General features: G+C 46.5%; 1 protein-coding gene across 2 annotated transcripts in view; it reads left to right on the plus strand.

Annotated features, from left to right (window-relative positions):
* Positions 1-4,212: 4,212 nt before the first annotated feature.
* Positions 4,213-18,390, plus strand: part of GRINA (glutamate ionotropic receptor NMDA type subunit associated protein 1) — a 146,244-nt gene continuing 132,066 nt past the window's right edge. Inside the window, exons 1-2 of one of the 2 annotated variants that reach the window (XM_030220597.1) lie at positions 4,213-4,408; positions 8,834-9,489. The gene's annotated coding sequence lies outside the window, so the exon portion shown is untranslated. The remainder of the gene's footprint in view (positions 4,409-8,833; positions 9,490-18,390) is intronic. The other variant, XM_030220588.1, reaches the window with a different exon arrangement.

Raw genomic sequence — 18,390 nt, forward strand, 5'->3', positions numbered from 1 at the left:
AAAGTCCATAAGTCATTATTAAGATGTACTTAGGAAAATCCACTGCTTATAGCAGCATAAAATGTATTGTACCATTTTGGGTACTTGTGATCTGGATTGGCCACTGTTGGAAACAGGATACTGGGCTTGATTGACCTTTGGTCTGTCCCACTATGGCAATGCTTATATTCTTGTGTTTAAACCCTTGAAAGGTATTAATTTACAAACAGATATTTTCCAGAGACAGAGAAATGGTAGAACAAGAGGGCATGAACTGAGGTTGCATGGTGGTGGACTAAGGAGTAACATCAGGAAGTACTTTTTCACAGAGGGAGGGTGGTAGATGCTTGGAATGCCCTCTCAGTGAGATGGTGGAGATAAAAGTAGTGATGTAATTAAAAAAAAGTGTGGGATAAACACCAAGGATCCTTATATGGAAAGAGAATAGAATACAAGCAAATGTTAAGGGTCCACCTAGTCCAGTATCCTTCTTCTAACAATGGCCAATCCCAGAGCTGCCAAAGGGGCCTGAGTTTTGAGGGAGATTTTAGTACTCGCCCCACCCCACTGTCTTCACCTTGTGCACTCTATCTTATGGCTCCACCCCCTTCACAATTCAATCCACAGCCATTCCAGAAAATACTTTATTTACACAAGTGACAGCAGGGATGGGAAAGAGGGAGTGTTTCAGTGCAGTATATTACACCCCCTGTCCTCCTTCTATTCCCCACAGGCATAAACATGAGGGGTCTTGCCCCTCTTCTTTGGGCTTAAGCCCCCTCCAAATTTGTGGACTGATTGAATTGCTGGTGGAGATGCCCAAGTCTCACTAGGCAAAGAAGTCCGCTCCCTGAGCCCTCTACCATGCTGTTTGAGCAGTGTGGAAGTCAGCTGTGTGCTTCAGCCGCCAATGCCAGCACTCCCACGTGCTCAGTTCAGGCACTTGAAAATGGAAAGTAAGATGATGCCTTTTTTTTTTTTTTTCTTTATTTATAGTTTTAAATTACATGATGCCTTTTCATATGAATAGCCTAACACATTTTTTGATTAGCTTTCAAAGTCAGGTCAGTATACTGCTGTTATGGTATCCTCTCCTGACCCGAGTGAAAAATGTATTAAAACATATCACCTTATTTTCCATTTTGTCTTTGATTTGTATTTATTTATTAACACAGCTACCACATTACTTTATCCTAAATTAAATATAAAATTATTTTCTCTACCTTTATTGTCTGGCCATTTACTTTTTCTAATTGTGTTGGTCCCAATCTCTGGTTTCTCTTTTCCTTCATCTTCTCTTAACTCTCTTGCCAGGATTTCCTGTCCAATTGTCACTTTTCTCTCGCCTCCTTTTTCTTTCAGTTTTCTTCAATTTATTTTTCTGTCTCTCTGTCCAGATTTAATTCACACATTATTCAGTCTTTAATTTCCCTCTTTTTACTTAATCTACTCACAGCTTTCCATCTTTCCCTCACCCTTGCTCTTCCCTATGCTCCTTCCTCTTACTTTCCAGTCTTTCACTAACTCTATCCTTTTCCCCTTTCCATCTTGCATCTCCCCTATTTCTCTCCCCATCCTTCCATCCAACATCAAATCTTCTGATCATTCTATCCAGTGTTTCCCTCTCTTTTTACCCTTTTCCATTCAGTATGTCCCCTCTCTCTCCCCATCCTTCCATCTAGCATCTTCTTTCTCCCCATCCTTTCATCTAGCTTCTCCCTTCTCTCCCTACCCTTCCATCCAGCATCTTCCCTCTTTCTCTCCCCACCCTTCCAGTGTCTCCCCTTTTTCTTTACTTCCTTGTATTCAGTGTTTTCCCTCTTTCTCTCCCTACTCTCCCATCATCTCCCTTCTTTCTTTCTCCATCCTTCCAGTATCTCCCCTTTCTCTCCTTCCTTCCATCCAGTGTCTCCCCTTTCTGTCCCCATCTTTCTAGCATCTCCCTAATTTCTCTCTCCATCCTTGTAGCCAGCTGGTCCCCTCTTTCTCTCCCCCTTCTATCCAGTGTCCCTCTCTTTCCCTGATTCTTCTACCCAGTCTCTTCTCTCTCTCCAGCCCTTTCCCATCGTGTCCACTCTTTCTGGCCCCATTTTTCAACGGCTTCTCTCTCTACCCTTCAATCCAGCATCTCAACTCTTCTATCCATCATTTCTTCTTCCCCTTTCCACTCAGCATCTCCTGCCTTTCTTTCTCTCCCACCCCCTACGCCTTTTTGCGGACGATACTAAGATTTGTAACAGAGTGGACACCCAGGAGGGAGTGGCATACAGAAAAAGGATCTGCGGAAGCTAGAAGAATGGTCTAAGGTTTGGCAATTAAAATTCAATGCGAAGAAATGCAAAGTGATGCACTTAGGGAGCAGAAATCCACGGACGACGTATGTGTTAGGCAGAGAGAGTCTGATATGTACGGACGGGGAGAGGGATCTTGGGGTGATAGTATCTGAGGATCTGAAGGCGACGAAACAGTATGACAAGGCGGTGGTCATAGCTAGAAGGTTGCTAGGCTGTATAGAGAGAGGTGTGATCAACAGAAGAAAGGAAGTGTTGATGCCCCTGTATAAATCGTTGGTCAGGCCCCACCTGGAGTATTGTGTTCAGTTTTGGAGGCCGTACCTTGCGAAGGATGTTAAAAAAATGGAAGCGGTGCAAAGAAAAGCTACGAGAATGGTACGGGATTTGCGTTCCAAGACGTATGAGGAGAGACTTGCTGACCTGAACATGTATACCCTGGAGGAAAGGAGAAACAGGGGTGATATGATACAGACGTTCAAATATTTGAAAGATATTAATCCGCAAACGAACCTTTTCCGGAGATGGGAAGGCGGTAGAACTAGAGGACATGAAATGAGATTGAAGGGGGGGTAGACTCAAGAAAAATGTCAGGAAGTATTTTTTCACGGAGAGTGGTGGAATGCCCTCCCGCTGGAGGTGGTGATGAAAACGGTAACGGAATTCAAAAATGTGTGGGATAAACATAAAGGAATCCTGTTCAGAAGGAATGGATCCTCAGAAGCTCAGTGGAGATTGGGTGGAAGAGCCGGTGGTGGGGGCGGGGCTGGTGGTTGGGAGGCAGGGCTAGTGCTGGGCAGACCTCTACGGTCTGTGCCGTGAAAATGGCAAATACTAATCAAGGTCAGGTATACACAAAAAGTAGCACATATGAGTTATCTTGTTGGGCAGGCTGGATGGACAGTGCAGGTCTTTCTCTGCGGTCATCTACTATGTTACCTTCCATCCAGCATCTTCTTTATCCTGCATCTATCACTGGTTCTTCCAATGAGCAGTGGTGGCAGCAAAACAACAAAAAGCAGGCACAGGGTCACAGTCTTCAGGCATGCACTTTCAGCTCTGCGTGTCCCCTGCCCTGGAACAGGAAGGTGACATTAGAGGGGGCAGGGGACCAGCAGAGCTAAAAGCACATGCCTGAAGACTGTGCCCTGTGCCTGCTTTTTGTTTTACTGCTGCAGCAGCTTGTCAGGAGGAGCAGGAGTGGCTCAGCAGTAGAAATACCAGGTCTGCAATCCAGGTCACAAGTACCTGGCAGAATCCCAAATAGTAGCAAGATTCATGCTACTGATCCCTGGGACAAGCAGTGGCTTCCCCATGTCTGTCTCCATAACAGACTATGGACTTTTTCTCCAAGCACAAACTCAGATACATTAACTGCTGTTCCCACTTGCTCCTTGGCAATTTACCCAAAGCACAGAAAGGTGTAAGGCGCAGGTACACTGGATACAAGTCTCTCTGTCTGCTATCATTTTAGCATCTTCCTTTTACCCCAGATTTCTGTCCTTTCTGTGCGATTTTGGGATTAGGAATGTCAGGCGCCTGCACTATCTTATTTCTCTCACTGTTCCAGGAGACAGGTCACAGTCTTAGGTAGGAATTACAGCTGCTACCAGACCCTATGATGGGAACAAAGTGCAACAGAGAAAAAAACCAAAAAGGAAAATAGGCAACCATAAGCCTAGTGAGAAGCCACATAGGCCAGAGACACGAGCCGGAGCAGCACCAATAACGGCAGCCGGACGTTAATTTGCGGAGAATAGGGAGAATAGAAAAACAACACGGACGAAGGCAGAAAATACAGATGAGAGAGATTATTTAGACGTTGGCTAGAGCGGCATTTAGACGATAGAGATGTGGTTAGGGAGGATAGAAAAGCACTGGGGGGGGGGGGGGGGGGGAGTGTGATAGAGATTAGACGTTTGGCTAGAGCTGAGGCAGCCGGATGATAGAGATGTGGCTGGAGAGACTCTTAGCTAGGCAACGTCCTTGTAGCTAAGTGAGCGATCATTGGACTACTTGGGCGAGGGGGATGTTGGGATTGCAGTCGGAGGTGTTGGATCTGCGTCATTCCCTCTGTTACTGGTTCATTGATATTTTACTTTTTGGGACAGAGAAGAGGAAACAGAATCTTGAATAGGGTAATTATAGGGGAAGGAGAAGGGTGATTTGAGTGTGTAAGGAGAAGAGGGAGGGGGAGCGCAGCTGTGAAAGGGGTGGGAAGGGGGAGTAATACTCTTGGGGAGGGTATTCCTGGGGGGGGGGAAGGGGGCTATATATGGGGAGGGGGCTGTATGCCAGGGGGAGAGGGGGCTGCATGCCGAAGGGGACTTGGGGTTGTACACCGGGGAAGGGAAAAGGTTGTGCTGTATCCAGGGAAAAGGGGGAGGGGGTCTATCACTACTATTTCTGCCTTAAGAGTAGAAACCTTGAAGAATGGTCTGGAAAGTCCTTTATCTTGGGGCAGTTGTTGCTTCACATTTTTATTTGCTTTCCTTTGATTTCAACCACCTGAGAATGAGTTTCTCATTTGGAAACTGGAAGTAGCTTAGTGGTTAAGAATAGTGGGGAGTCCCGCTTCAGCAACTGATGCTCCTCCAGATCTTGAGCAAGTCCCTTTATCTCCCATTGTTTTTGGCACTCACGTAAGGGGACGGTGTAAAAACCGGATACAGCGATCGCAGCGTCAAAACAAAGTCGGTGATCGCTGCGCCCGTCAAAACAAACAACCGCTTAAGGTAGTACTTAGATCCGGAGGATCCCGCAGATCTGGCTTTTACACCGTCCCCTCACGTAAGAGCCAATATACACAAGCTAGCACAATTTTGCGTGCACCCTATTTCGAAACAAGTTTTGTACTCATGCAGATCATGTGCAAAGCCTTGGATAGACATTAGTTCACATCACATAAATCCATGCTGACAAAGCTATTAACTGTAGTATGCTGCACAGATATGCCCAGAAAACTAAACGTTGAGTGCAATTCCAGGGTTAATGCAAGGTCTGAGGAGGAGTGAAAGGTTAGTGAGCATTTCATGCCTATTACATAGTAACATAGTAGATGACGGCAGAAAAAGACCTGCACGGTCCATCCAGTCTGCCCAACAAGATAAACTCATATATGCTACTTTTTGTGCACACATTACCTTGAATTGTATCTGCCATTGTCAGGGCACAGACCGTATAAGTCTGCCTAGCACTAGCCCTGCCTTCCAACCACCAGCCCTGCCTCCCCCCACCGGCTCTGCCACCCAATCTCGGCTAAGCGGCTAAACTTCTGAGGATCCCTTCCTTCTGAACAGGATTCCTTTATGTTTATCCCATGCATGTTTGAATTCCGTTACCGTTTTCATCTCCACCACCTCCCGCGGGAGGGCATTCCAATTATCCACCACTCTCTCTTTATGGGATAGTGGCATAGAGACAGTTTTTGAAGGGTAAAGTTGGTAGGAATGGAGAAAAAAAACAAGCTAAAGTGCCATAACCATATAATGGGGGTAATTCTTTTATCCTGGTCTCAGCAAAATTTTCATGCCCTCTGCCCCCTTCTCTTGCCAGCCTGGCACCTCTAAATCTGCTGCAGAGCAGGAACCTTGTTTCTTTGGTTCACTTTGTTTGTGCTCTGGCTGCTGGCACAACATGGCTGTTAAAATCAGAAAGCAACTACTTCCTCTTTCTTACATAATACTAGAAATAGTTGATTCTGCTTTCTGTTTCCGTGTGATGCCAGCAGCCACAACTGGAAGAGGACAGAGTGGTTGAAGAAAAAAGTTCCTGCTCTGCATGGATTTTAGAGGTGCTGGTCAGGAAGCTGATGATGGTAATGTGAAAAGGGGGCCAAAGCTGAGAAGGAGTTAGGTAGGAGATGGGAGCTGAGGCATGAAGATGGGCTTGCTAGAAGGGCCGAAGTTGGGGGCTGATGCAAGGCTGGGGATACAAAAGGAGGCTGATGCTGGTAGATGGTAGAATTGAGAGAAAAGGGCTGATGCAAGGTGGTAAAAGGGAGCTCAGACCTAACACAGGTAATGGGGACAGGAGAAAAGACAACACGGGGACTGGGGACAGGACAAAAACCAAGGGATGGGGTAGGAGACAAAATCTTGTGCTGAGCCAAGAAAAGGGGGGGCTAGGGGCTGATAAGGGGGCTGGAGCTTAGAGATAGATCTGGGGATGGGAGGTTGAAGTAGGAAGAGAAAGACTGATGCATATAACTCTGTATGATTTACATAAAACTAAGGGTAAACTGGGATGAGCGCTGGGGGTGAAGCTGGCCCCCTCCCCATTACACAAATAGACATTCCACTGCCCCTGAATTTTATAAGGAATTGACTAGTTTTAAGTGGAAAAAAGGTGTGTAAATGGCAGTATTCTAGAGTAAATGACCTCTTACAGAATACTGCCTAGCAGAAAAGTATGCACCATGCTGGGGTGGCACATACTTTGCTGGTGAACGTGCGAAAGGTTGGGGTTTGAGCCATGTGCATAGGTACAAATCTAACTTACAGAATTCTATCATTTATGCGTATATGTGCAAACATCTAGACACAGGTATTTATGCCAGTTTCAGGGTTGATTTAAGTGATCATGACATCATTTATGCATGATTTTGGCCATTCTAAAAAGAAAAGTAGGTTGTTACTGTTCCTTTTAGACTAGGCCTAAAATAGGCATCATAGGTGCCCTGTGATAGAATTACCCTTCACATGACCAGCCTCACAGGACTTCCTGTTCTTTTAAATTGACTATAAAAATATAAGAAAGAGACTCAAGAGCCTTATTTTCAATTAAGAAACCCCTGGTTAGTTTAAACCACCCAGTAAAACTACAATTAAAATTATCCGATACCATCAACCGGTCAGTTCTATATAGACATGGATTCTATACAAAAAGGGGCACAAACTCAATATATAGTGGCTATAGAGAAACTATGTCTGATTTTTTTTGTCAGTGCATCAGACTTGTATACATTAACATTCCCCCCCCCCCCCCCCCCCCACATCTTTCAAGGGAAAAATATTTTATTGTGGGGCAAGGTATACCCACCTCCCTCGCCCCCCCAAAAAAAAAAAATGAAAAGAAAAAAAATCTGGATAAGTTGCCACCCTCGAGTCTATTCTTGGTGGAAGCAACTATGGCAGCAATTATAATTTTGAGTCTGTTAGGATAGGTTTCCACCAACTTTGCACACTTAGATTTGTCGGTATTAGGACATTATTCTTTACAAAACTGCTGAATTTCTTTGAGAGAACTGATGGACATGTATCTTCAAGATATGCCACAGACTTCTGATTAAATTGTCATAGGGACTCCATTGTAATTTTGACTGTGTACTTTGGGTCATCATCATGTTGAAGATGACTTCCAATGCCACTTTCAGTTTTTTTTGTACATTGTAGTATGTTTTTCTGTATTTTTCTTCATTTGTTGTTCTTTCTGTTCTGACAAGTGCCCTTGCTGATGAAAAACATCCTAACATGTCATCATCACTGCTGTTTCATAGTAAGGATGGTTAATCTGGGTTATGTTCTGTATTTGCATTTGTGTATATATATATATATATATATATATATATATATATATATATATAGTCTGTTTTCATTGACAGACTTATGAGTATTATATTTATATGTTTTTAATTTAGACCCCTGAGGCAGGCGTTTGTACGCCAAAACACGGCCTGTGTCGGGTCATTTTCAGAATAAAAAGGACTGCATTTATCTCCATCCTGAAGGCCAAGTGTTCCTTTTTTCTGTTTTTGTATTTGCACCAAACATAACACTTTGCATACAGGCCAAAAAGTTCTAATTTTGTTTCATCAGACCACAGAGGGGATAACATTCTGAGGACTTGTTTAGGTAGGAAAAGTTCACCATATCTAGATAATACTGCTGAAAATACAGACTACCTCAGCACTCTCTGGCTAGGTACTGCTGGAGTGGCTCAGGACAGAGCTTGGGTAGAGTTGACATTTACCTGTTAGCAGTGATATTCAGCCCACTAACCACTAACTTCACTTTAATGCCAGCATTCAGGACCCACAACTTGTTTCTGGCATCCATGAAAAACATGAGTTAAAATAGAAAACACTGGAGCTGAGTGGAAGTGTGCTGAAGAAAGAGTAAAGTGTTTGTTGCCAAATGAGTGGTGGCACTTCTTGGTCTGCTTGTACATCCATGAGTACATTTGCTGTTGTTTCAGGGTATGTATGATTGTACACGTATGCAACCTGATGAGTGCCGATTCAGTTGTTTTTTGTGTGTAAGTCATGTGCCATTAGCACAGACCTGTGTGTTCCATATTAGTATAGGTTTTTTGTACTTGGCCTATTTCCAACAGTATTGGGGATTTTGTGCTGCCTTGTGGTTAGGTAACTGTGCATGTGGTGCTAACTGAAGGGAACTGCATCAGCCCCTTACATTGTGATCTCCTTGGGATAAGAGTGTACTGTAGCTCAGTGCTTTTCAACAGGATAGAGCACTGCACATATCCAGTAATGCTGTAAAAATAAGTATTGTTATTAAGCAAGCTCTCGTGACTTGCATGGTATTTTTTTTCCTTTCCAACAGGAGGCAGAGCATTGATTTGATGACTTGGGACTGTTAAAATTAATAGAGGATCCCTGTCCACAGCCTTCTAGCAAACTGGTGTTCATGCTGAAGTTATCTAAAGTACTAAGTTAACCAACTACAGTTTTCAGTAGAGTACAGTTGTCCTGTTCCTCTGTTGAGGTCGAGGTGGCATTGAAAGTGATAAAATGTAAAGAAAAAATTTGTAACACCACCTGAAAAGGACCCCCAGATTGCTTGATCATTTGGGAATAAAGTGTTCCAAGGAACAATGTCATGTATTAGGATTGCAGCCCACCAGTTCTGCATGATGCAGTACTGACATACCTTCCTTCAGCCATTCCACTTCTTATGCAACCTGCTCATTTCCAATCTGAGCTATGCTGTATACTGTAGGATGGAGATGAGCGTGGCACACACCTTGTCTGGTAGCTTTTGACATCTCTTCTTGAATTTGGTGTCCTCAGTTACTGCCAGATGCTTTGAATGGCTGTGGTCCTCTGGTTTGCATGAATATGTCCACACTAAGTTAACAGGAAGGAGGAGTGGGAAACAGATGACGGCTCTTTACAAACAAACCGTGGAATGCCAGGAAGTAGAAACAACACTCTTTATTGATGTTAGTTAAAGATTCAGACTCTTCCAGACCTTTCACAATAAGTTAACAGCATGCCCAGGTGATAAACTCTTTGGCATCAGAAACTGTAGATATTAAAGTTTGTTATGGTGTTGTCATAATAATTATGGCTGTCAAGGAGTCTTCATCTTCTGCTAGGCCAGTGCTGCTCAACCATCTCCTGGAGACACACTTATGTTTTCACGATTGACAGTGAATAATATGCATGAGATAACTTTGTATATATTGATACCGATTGTCTCATCCATATTCATTGAGGTAATCCTGAAAACCCAACTGGATTGATGGGCCTCCAAGAGAGGAGAAGCACTGCTTGAGGTGGACCACCACCACCTCAGGAAGAGATCGTTCATACCCTTTTTCAGTCAACTGTAGCTAATCAAGAGTTTTTATACAAGAGGATAGAGATAACCAAAACCCGTAACTGCTGGGTGCTCTGAACAGCCATCATCCTTTTCACCCTGCTCCTCAGTATGGGTGCACATTTGAAATTTATTTTAAATCCATAATCTATTGAAACAGGGAAACAAATCAGTCAACAATGCGGAAAATCATACATTCCCATCAAACTCTGATGACCATAACATCCTGATTCAGACCAAAGCCCCAAATACTTTCCGCATTCTACCTTAAATCCTTTCCCCCTTCCTCCCACAGAGAAACTTCCCTTCTTTGATCAATCATGCAAATATTGAAACCTATCCCAGTCCCCAGATCACACATTTGCCCTGCACTGCCCACCTTCTTAGCTGGCATGCTGTCACATGACCCAAGCCCAATTTGTTCAAACATATCCCCCTTTTAGGGACCGTGTAAGATTATCATACTTCATCTCCACCCAGTAATGAGAGGCATGTAGAAGCCCACTACTGTCTTTCTATGTCCAAACAAGCTGCTACTTACAGGTTCTGCACCGACTGTTTCTTGCCTGTTCCTACCACGGTTTTTTCTTCTAGCCCTAACAAACAGATTTTTGGATCCCTAATCCCAGTGCACCCACTGCCTTGTCTGGGCCCATACTCTGCCCCCCCTGTATGCTCTTACAACGCCACTGCATGTTATGTAACATCACCATACACCTGCGGCCTTTCCAAAAAAGGTCCCATGTGAAACAGCTGCAGAGGAGTTGCATAGAGCCCATCCACCACTTCAGATTTTTTGTTTGCTTATATTATCATTAATACATCAAGTTCTAATGCAGAAAAAAATGAAAATAACATAACATAAAAATAACATTAAAAATGCAATACATTCTTATATTCAGCAATTTCCAGAATTCTGATTTATCATAGATTCCAACAAAGAAGTCAGTCAGTTACTGGGAAATGTTGACATAGATAACTCAAAATATAAGACTGAATTAGATTTCCAAAGTTTTAAGAAACAAAACAGTTTTCAATTTCTTCCAAAAGTCATTACGTACATAAGTATTACCAGACTGGGACAGCCCAAAGGCTCATCAAGCCCAGCATCCTGTTTCCATCAGTGGCCGATCCAAGTATTTATTTATTTATAACATTTATACCCCACATTTTCCCACCCATTGGCAGGCTCAATGTGGCTAACTTCAGTCCGTAAAGGCAATCGCCAGTCCGGTAAACAAACGAAGTATAGTAAGGTGAATAGGAAGGATAGTAAGTACAAGGGACGAGGTAAAACTCAAGCGTTTAAAACCTTTCTTCCCAAGAGATGTTTTTCGCAATCTAATTCAATCAATGGTTTTAAGCCACGTTGATTACTGCAATTGAATCTATGTGGGATGTAAGGAACAACTCACAAGGAAACTCCAAACGGCACAAAACACAGCAGCCAGATTGATATTTGGTAAGACACGATTCCAAAGTGCCACACCACTCTGTGAACAATTGCACTGTCTTCCTATCAAAGAACACATCTCTTTCAAAATCTGCACCTTAGTCCATAAGATTATCTATGGAGTAGTCCCAGATTACATGATTGACCTAATCAATCTCCCTATTAGAAATAGTACCAGTTCATCACGGTCTTACATGAATCTCCGTTACCCAAATTGCAAAGGACTAAAATACAAGACAACCCATGCGTCCAACTTCTCTTACATAGGCACGCGCCTGTGGAACACATTGCCACAAGTGGTGAAAATAACTTATGATTACCTAAAATTCAGAAAGTCATTAAGGACTCACCTATTCAGAAGGGCATATCCGAATGACCCAACTTAAATGACTGAACCCTGCAACACTTCACTATTAAAGATCGTATTGGACATTAATGAACTCTTTTACCTCTACCCAACTTGATTGAATCTTATCTTCCCTATCCCAATACAACATGTTGTACCTATCCCCTACTTGATTTGGCGAATGCCTTCACGGTATTATGTAAGCCACATTGAGCCTGCAAATATGTAGGAAAATGTGGGATACAAATATAACAAATAAATAAAAGAGGGGAAGGGTAATAGAGTCCATGAGGTCCATAAATTAGTTGTGTTCCAGGAATTATGGATTTGAGACGGGTCCATTAGGATAAGCCTTTCCAAATAATCTGGTTTTAAGAGATTTTCTGAAGTTCAGATGATCATTAATGATTTTCACAGATTTAGGTAATGCATTCCATAGTTGAGTGCTAATAAAGGAAAAGGTGAAAGCGTATGTGGATTTATATTTGAGACCATTACAGGTAGGATGATGTAGATTTAAATATGAACGGGATGATCTGCAAGAATTCCTGGATGGCAGAGTGATAAGGGTATCCATGTAACCTGGGGCTTCACCATAAAGAATTTTATGGACCATGGTACAAATTTAAAAGTAATTTGTTCCTTTACTGGAAGCCAGTGTAGTTTCTCACGAAGGGGTCTATTTTCCATAGATTAATCTGGCTGCTGTATTCTGGGCGGTTTGGAGTTTCTTTAGAAGTTGTTCTTTGCATCCTGTGTATATTTCATTAAAGTAGTCTAGGTGGCTTAATACCAGTGATTGAACTAGGTTACGAAATATTTGTCTGGGGAAATACTACTACTACTACTACTATTTAGCATTTCTATAGCGCTACAAGGCATACGCAGCGCTGCACAAACATAGAAGAAAGACAGTCCCTGCTCAAAGGTTTTATCCATTTTAGTTTCCATAGAGAGAAGAATATTTTCTTGGTGGTGGAGTTTGTTTGGTTCACGAGTGATAAGTTATGATCAACAATTACACCAAGTAGTGGAGATTGGATGGCAGAGGTGGGGCTGGTGGTTGGGAGGCGGGGCTAGTGCTGGGCAGACTTATACGGTCTGTGCCCTGAAAAAGACAGATACAAATCAAGGTAAGGTATACACAAAAAGTAGCACATATGAGTTATCTTGTTGGGCAGACTGGATGGACCATGCAGGTCTTTTTCTGCCGTCATCTACTATGTTACTATGTAAGTATTTTTAGACTCTCAGAGACCGGAAGGGTAAGATCAGGAGTGATTAAGGTTGAGGGTTTGAACTTATTATAAGGAGAAGAGATGATAAGGCAATGAGTTTTCTCAGTATTAAATTTTAATTTAAATGAATTTGCCCAAGTGACCATGGGTGTGTAATCCAAGTTTAATTTCATTGGAGATTTCAGTTAAATCATTTCTGAAAGGAACGTAGATAGTGACGTCATCTGCATAGATGAACGGGTTGAGGCCAAGTTTGGATAGGGACTTGGCCAAAGGAATCAGCATTATGTTGAAGAGTGTAGGGGAAAGAGGCGAGCCTTGAGGGACACCACAGTCAGCTTTCCATGGCGGTGATAAGATTGAGTTGGATTTAACTTGGTAAGTTCTGGAGGTTAGAAAGTACCTGGCAAGTTCCCAAAACAGTACAATACATTTTATGCTGCTTATTCTAGAAAATAAGCGGTGGATTTTCCCCAAGTCAATTTTAATAATGGTCTGATGTCCTTAGGGCAGTGGTTCCCAAGACACCCAAGAATATCCATAATGAATATTCATGAGAGATGTGCATGCACTGCCTTCACTGCATGCAAATCTCTCTCATGGCTGTTTGTGGGTATCCTGAAAACACTGGTTGGGGTACCTCCAGGACCAGGTTTGGGAGCCGCTGCCTTAGGGAGCAGAGTCCAAATTTTAGCAGCCTGTTATGAAAACAAGAAGTAAAAAAAAAAAAGTTTATATCTAACATTACTTAAAGTAATGTTAAAGTGAAAACTGAGTTTTTCTGTGTAATCTACTTGACAGGAAGAAAATCAGTAATCAAAACATATATAATGAATCTATCCATATGCGATTGTAAATATAATACCTAATTTAAAGGTTATTTTGCCCTCCAGAGTCACACAATATTTCTCCGAGGACAAGCAGGCTGCTTGTTCTCACTGATGGGTTGACGTCCTCGGCAGCCCCCTCCATCGGAAAGTTTACTAGCAAAGGCCTTTGCTAGTCCTCGCGCGCCCATGCGCACCGCGCATGCGCGGCCGTCTTCCCGCCCGAAACCGGCTCGAGCCGGCCAGTCTTCTTTCGTCCGCACTCGGTACGGTCGTGTTACGCCGTTCGTGCCCCAGAGAGTCGACCTCGCGCGTCCTTTTCGACGTGTTTTTGTCCTTTTTTTACCTTGCAAAAGTTCGGGAAGCGCTCCGGTAGTATTCCGGAAGACCCTTTCGGGTTTTCTGCCCTTCCCGTATTTCCAGTTTTTGCCCCGTAAGTTTTCTTTCGTTGTCGGGGTAGGCCTCTTTTGGCCCCGGTCGAGATTTTTCTCCCTCTAAATTTTGGTGCTTCAATTTTCGCCATTTCGGCTTTTGATTTCGCCGGCGTGATTTTTCCGCCCATGACATCGAAGCCTTCCAGCGGCTTCAAGAAGTGCACCCAGTGCGCCCGGGTAATCTCGCTCACTGATAGGCACTCTGCGTGTCTTCAGTGTCTAGGGGCCCAGCACCGCCCTCAGAACTGCAGTCTGTGTTCCCTGTTACAAAGGCGGACTCAGGTAGCGAGATTAGCCCAGTGGAACGTTTTGTTCTCGGGCTCTTCGTCGGCATCGAGTGCATCGACGTCGTCAGCGTCCGGACCATCTTCCTTGGCTGCCGTTCCATCGACTGCATCGAGGCATCGGACCTCTGCATCGGCGCCGAGGCATCGGGCGACTGTATCGACGTCGGTGGTACCGAGACTTCGTCTGCTGATGTCGTCGGACGGAGGTGCATCGTCAGGAGTGCAGGTGAGGGCTGTCCATTCCCCTGCTGGTGGCGGTGAGCCTTCGGGTGGGTCTCCTCCTACCCTGAGGGCTCCTGCGGTACAGCCCCCCCGGGATCGACCCTCTTCGGTCTCGGCCCCGAGGAAGCGACGGATGGATTCTACGTCCTCGTCGGTGCCGGGGAGCTCCGGTGACATGCTTCGGAAGAAGTCGAAGAAGCATCGACACCGGTCTCCTCCCCGTGTCGGCACCGAGAGCTCTGGGTCGCCGAGGGATTCGGCACCCAGCAGGCATCGGCACCGAGAGGACCGCTCACCCTCTGTTCAGGAGGTGTCGATGCGCTCCACTCTGGACAGCCCGGAACAGCCTCCTCGCCCGGAACAGGTTCTGACGTCGACGCCTGCATCGACCTCTCAGCCTTTCTCTGCAGCCGCTCTAAACGAGAGCCTCCGGGCCGTTCTCCCAGAGATTCTGGGAGAGCTGTTGCGCCCTACCCCTCCGGTACCGGCGGTGCTTGCGCCTCCGGTACCGTCGAGCGTGGCGCCGGCTGGCCCATCGCCCAGGTTGAGGTCCCCGACGTCGGTACCGCGTGCGGTGCCGACCGCGGCCACCTCCCAGGAAGGCTCCCCGACTACGTCGGCGGAGGGAGCTTCGCCGATGCGGGCGAGGGAGTCTACCTCTCGACGCCCCCACCGTGGACGGGGTTCCACCGAGTCGAGCAGGGCGAGGTTGCAGACACAAGTCCGTGAACTTGTGTCTGACACCGAGGGTGAGGCCTCGTGGGAGGAAGAGGAGGACCCCAGATATTTCTCTGACGAGGAGTCTGAGGGTCTTCCTTCTGATCCCACTCCCTCTCCTGAAAGACAGCTTTCTCCTCCCGAGAGTCTGTCTTTTGCTTCCTTTGTCCGGGAGATGTCTACGGCCATCCCCTTCCCGGTGGTTGTGGAGGACGAGCCCAGGGCTGAAATGTTTGAGCTCCTGGACTATCCTTCTCCACCTAAGGAAGCGTCCACTGTTCCCTTGCACCATGTCCTGAAAAAGACATTGCTTGCGAACTGGACCAAGCCACTAAGTAATCCCCACATTCCCAAGAAGTTCGAGTCCCAGTACCGGATCCATGGGGACCCAGAGCTGATGCGCACCCAGTTGCCTCATGACTCTGGAGTTGTGGATTTGGCCCTAAAGAAGGCTAAGAGTTCTAGGGAGCATGCTTCGGCGCCCCCGGGCAAAGACCCTAGAACCTTAGACTCCTTTGGGAGGAAGGCCTACCATTCTTCTATGCTCGTGGCCAAGATCCAGTCTTACAGCTCTACACGAGCATACACATGCGGAACAATGTGCGGCAGTTGGCGGGCTTGGTTGATGCTCTTCCCCCTGAGCAAGCCAAGCCTTTTCAGGAGGTGGTCAGGCAGCTGAAGGCGTGCAGAAAATTCCTGGCCAGAGGAGTTTATGACACTTTTGATGTTGCGTCCAGGGCCGCTGCTCAAGGTGTGGTGATGCGCAGGCTCTCATGGCTGCGTGCCGCCGACCTGGAGAATAGACTCCAGCAGCGGATTGCGGACTCGCCTTGCCGTGCGGACAACATTTTTGGAGAAAAAGTCGAGCAGGTGGTAGAGTCTCTCCACCAGCGGGACACCGCATTCGACAAGTTCTCCCGCTGGCAGCCTTCAGCCTCTACCTCTACAGGTAGAAGATTTTTTGGGGGAAGGAAGACTGGTCCCTATGCTTCTGGTAAGCGTAGGTACAATCCTCCTTCTCGACAGCCTGCGGCCCAGGCTAAGCCCCAGCGCGCTTGCTCTCGTCAGCAGCGTGCGCCTCAGCAAGGCCCCGCGGCTCCCCAGCAAAAGCAAGGGGCGAGCTTTTGACTGGCTCCAGCAGAGCATAGCCGACATCCAAGTGTCAGTGCCGGGCGACCTGCCAGTCGGGGGGAGGTTGAAAGCTTTTCACCAAAGGTGGCCTCTCATAACCTCCGATCAGTGGGTTCTCCAAATAGTCCGGCAAGGATACACCCTCAATTTGGCCTCAAAACCTCCAAATTGTCCACCGGGAGCTCAGTCTTACAGCTTCCAGCACAAGCAGGTACTTGCAGAGGAACTCTCCGCCCTTCTCAGCGCCAATGCGGTCGAGCCCGTGCCATCCGGGCAAGAAGGGCTGGGATTCTATTCCAGGTACTTCCTTGTGGAAAAGAAAACAGGGGGGATGCGTCCCATCCTAGACCTAAGGGCCCTGAACAAATATCTGGTCAAAGAAAAGTTCAGGATGCTTTCCCTGGGCACCCTTCTCCCCATGATTCAGCAAAACGATTGGCTATGCTCTCTGGACTTGACGGATGCCTACACACACATCCCGATACTGCCAGCTCACAGACAGTATCTGCGATTTCAGTTGGGCACACGCCACTTCCAGTACTGTGTGCTACCCTTTGGGCTCGCCTCTGCGCCCAGGGTGTTCACAAAGTGCCTAGCTGTGGTAGCAGCGGCACTTCGCAGGCTGGGGGTGCACGTGTTCCCCTATCTCGACGATTGGCTGGTGAAGAACACATCCGAGGGAGGAGCCCTGCAGTCCATGCAGATGACTATTCGCCTCCTGGAGCTACTGGGGTTTGTGATAAATTACCCAAAGTCCCATCTTTCCCCAGTGCAGAAACTCGAATTCATAGGAGCCCTGCTGGATTCTCGGACGGCTCGCGCCTATCTCCCAGAGGCGAGAGCCAACAACTTGTTGTCCCTCGTCTCGCGGGTGCGAGCGTCCCAGCAGATCACAGCTCGGCAGATGTTGAGATTGCTGGGCCACATGGCCTCCACAGTTCATGTGACTCCCATGACCCGCCTTCACATGCGATCTGCTCAATGGACCCTAGCCTCCCAGTGGTATCAGGCCGCTGGGGGACTAGACGACGTGATCCACCTGTCCACGAGTTTTCTCGAATCCCTGTATTGGTGGACGATTCGCTCCAATTTGACTCTGGGACGTCCCTTCCAAATTCCTCAGCCACAAAAAGTGCTGACCACGGATGCGTCTCTCCTGGGATGGGGAGCTCATGTCGATGGGCTTCACACCCAAGGAAGTTGGTCCCTCCAAGAACGCGATCTACAGATCAATCTTCTGGAGTTGCGAGCGATCTGGAACGCTCTGAAGGCTTTCAGAGATCGGCTGTCCCACCAAATTGTCCAAATTCAGACAGACAACCAGGTTGCCATGTACTATGCCAACAAGCAGGGGGGCACCGGATCTCGCCCCCTGTGTCAGGAAGCCGTCAGCATGTGGCTCTGGGCTCGCCGTCTCGGCATGGTGCTCCAAGCCACATATCTGGCAGGCGTAAACAACAGTCTGGCCGACAGGTTGAGCAGGATTATGCAACCTCACGAGTGGTCGCTCAGTTCCAGGGTAGTGCGACAGATCTTCCAAGCGTGGGGCACCCCCTTGGTGGATCTCTTCGCATCTCGAGCGAACCACAAAGTCCCTCAGTTCTGTTCCAGGCTTCAGGCCCCCGGCAGACTAGCATCGGATGCCTTCCTCCTGGATTGGGGGGAGGGCCTGCTGTATGCTTATCCTCCCATCCCTCTGGTGGGGAAGACTTTGTTGAAACTCAAGCAAGACCGAGGCACCATGATTCTGATTGCTCCTTTTTGGCCGCGTCAGATCTGGTTCCCCCTTCTTCTGGAGTTATCCTCCGAAGAACCGTGGAGATTGGAGTGTTTTCCGACCCTCATCACACAGGACGAGGGGGCGCTTCTGCATCCCAACCTCCAGTCTCTGGCTCTCACGGCC

The sequence above is a fragment of the Microcaecilia unicolor genome, chromosome 1 (assembly GCF_901765095.1).
Source record: "Microcaecilia unicolor chromosome 1, aMicUni1.1, whole genome shotgun sequence".
In the NCBI taxonomy this organism is placed as follows: domain Eukaryota; kingdom Metazoa; phylum Chordata; class Amphibia; order Gymnophiona; family Siphonopidae; genus Microcaecilia; species Microcaecilia unicolor.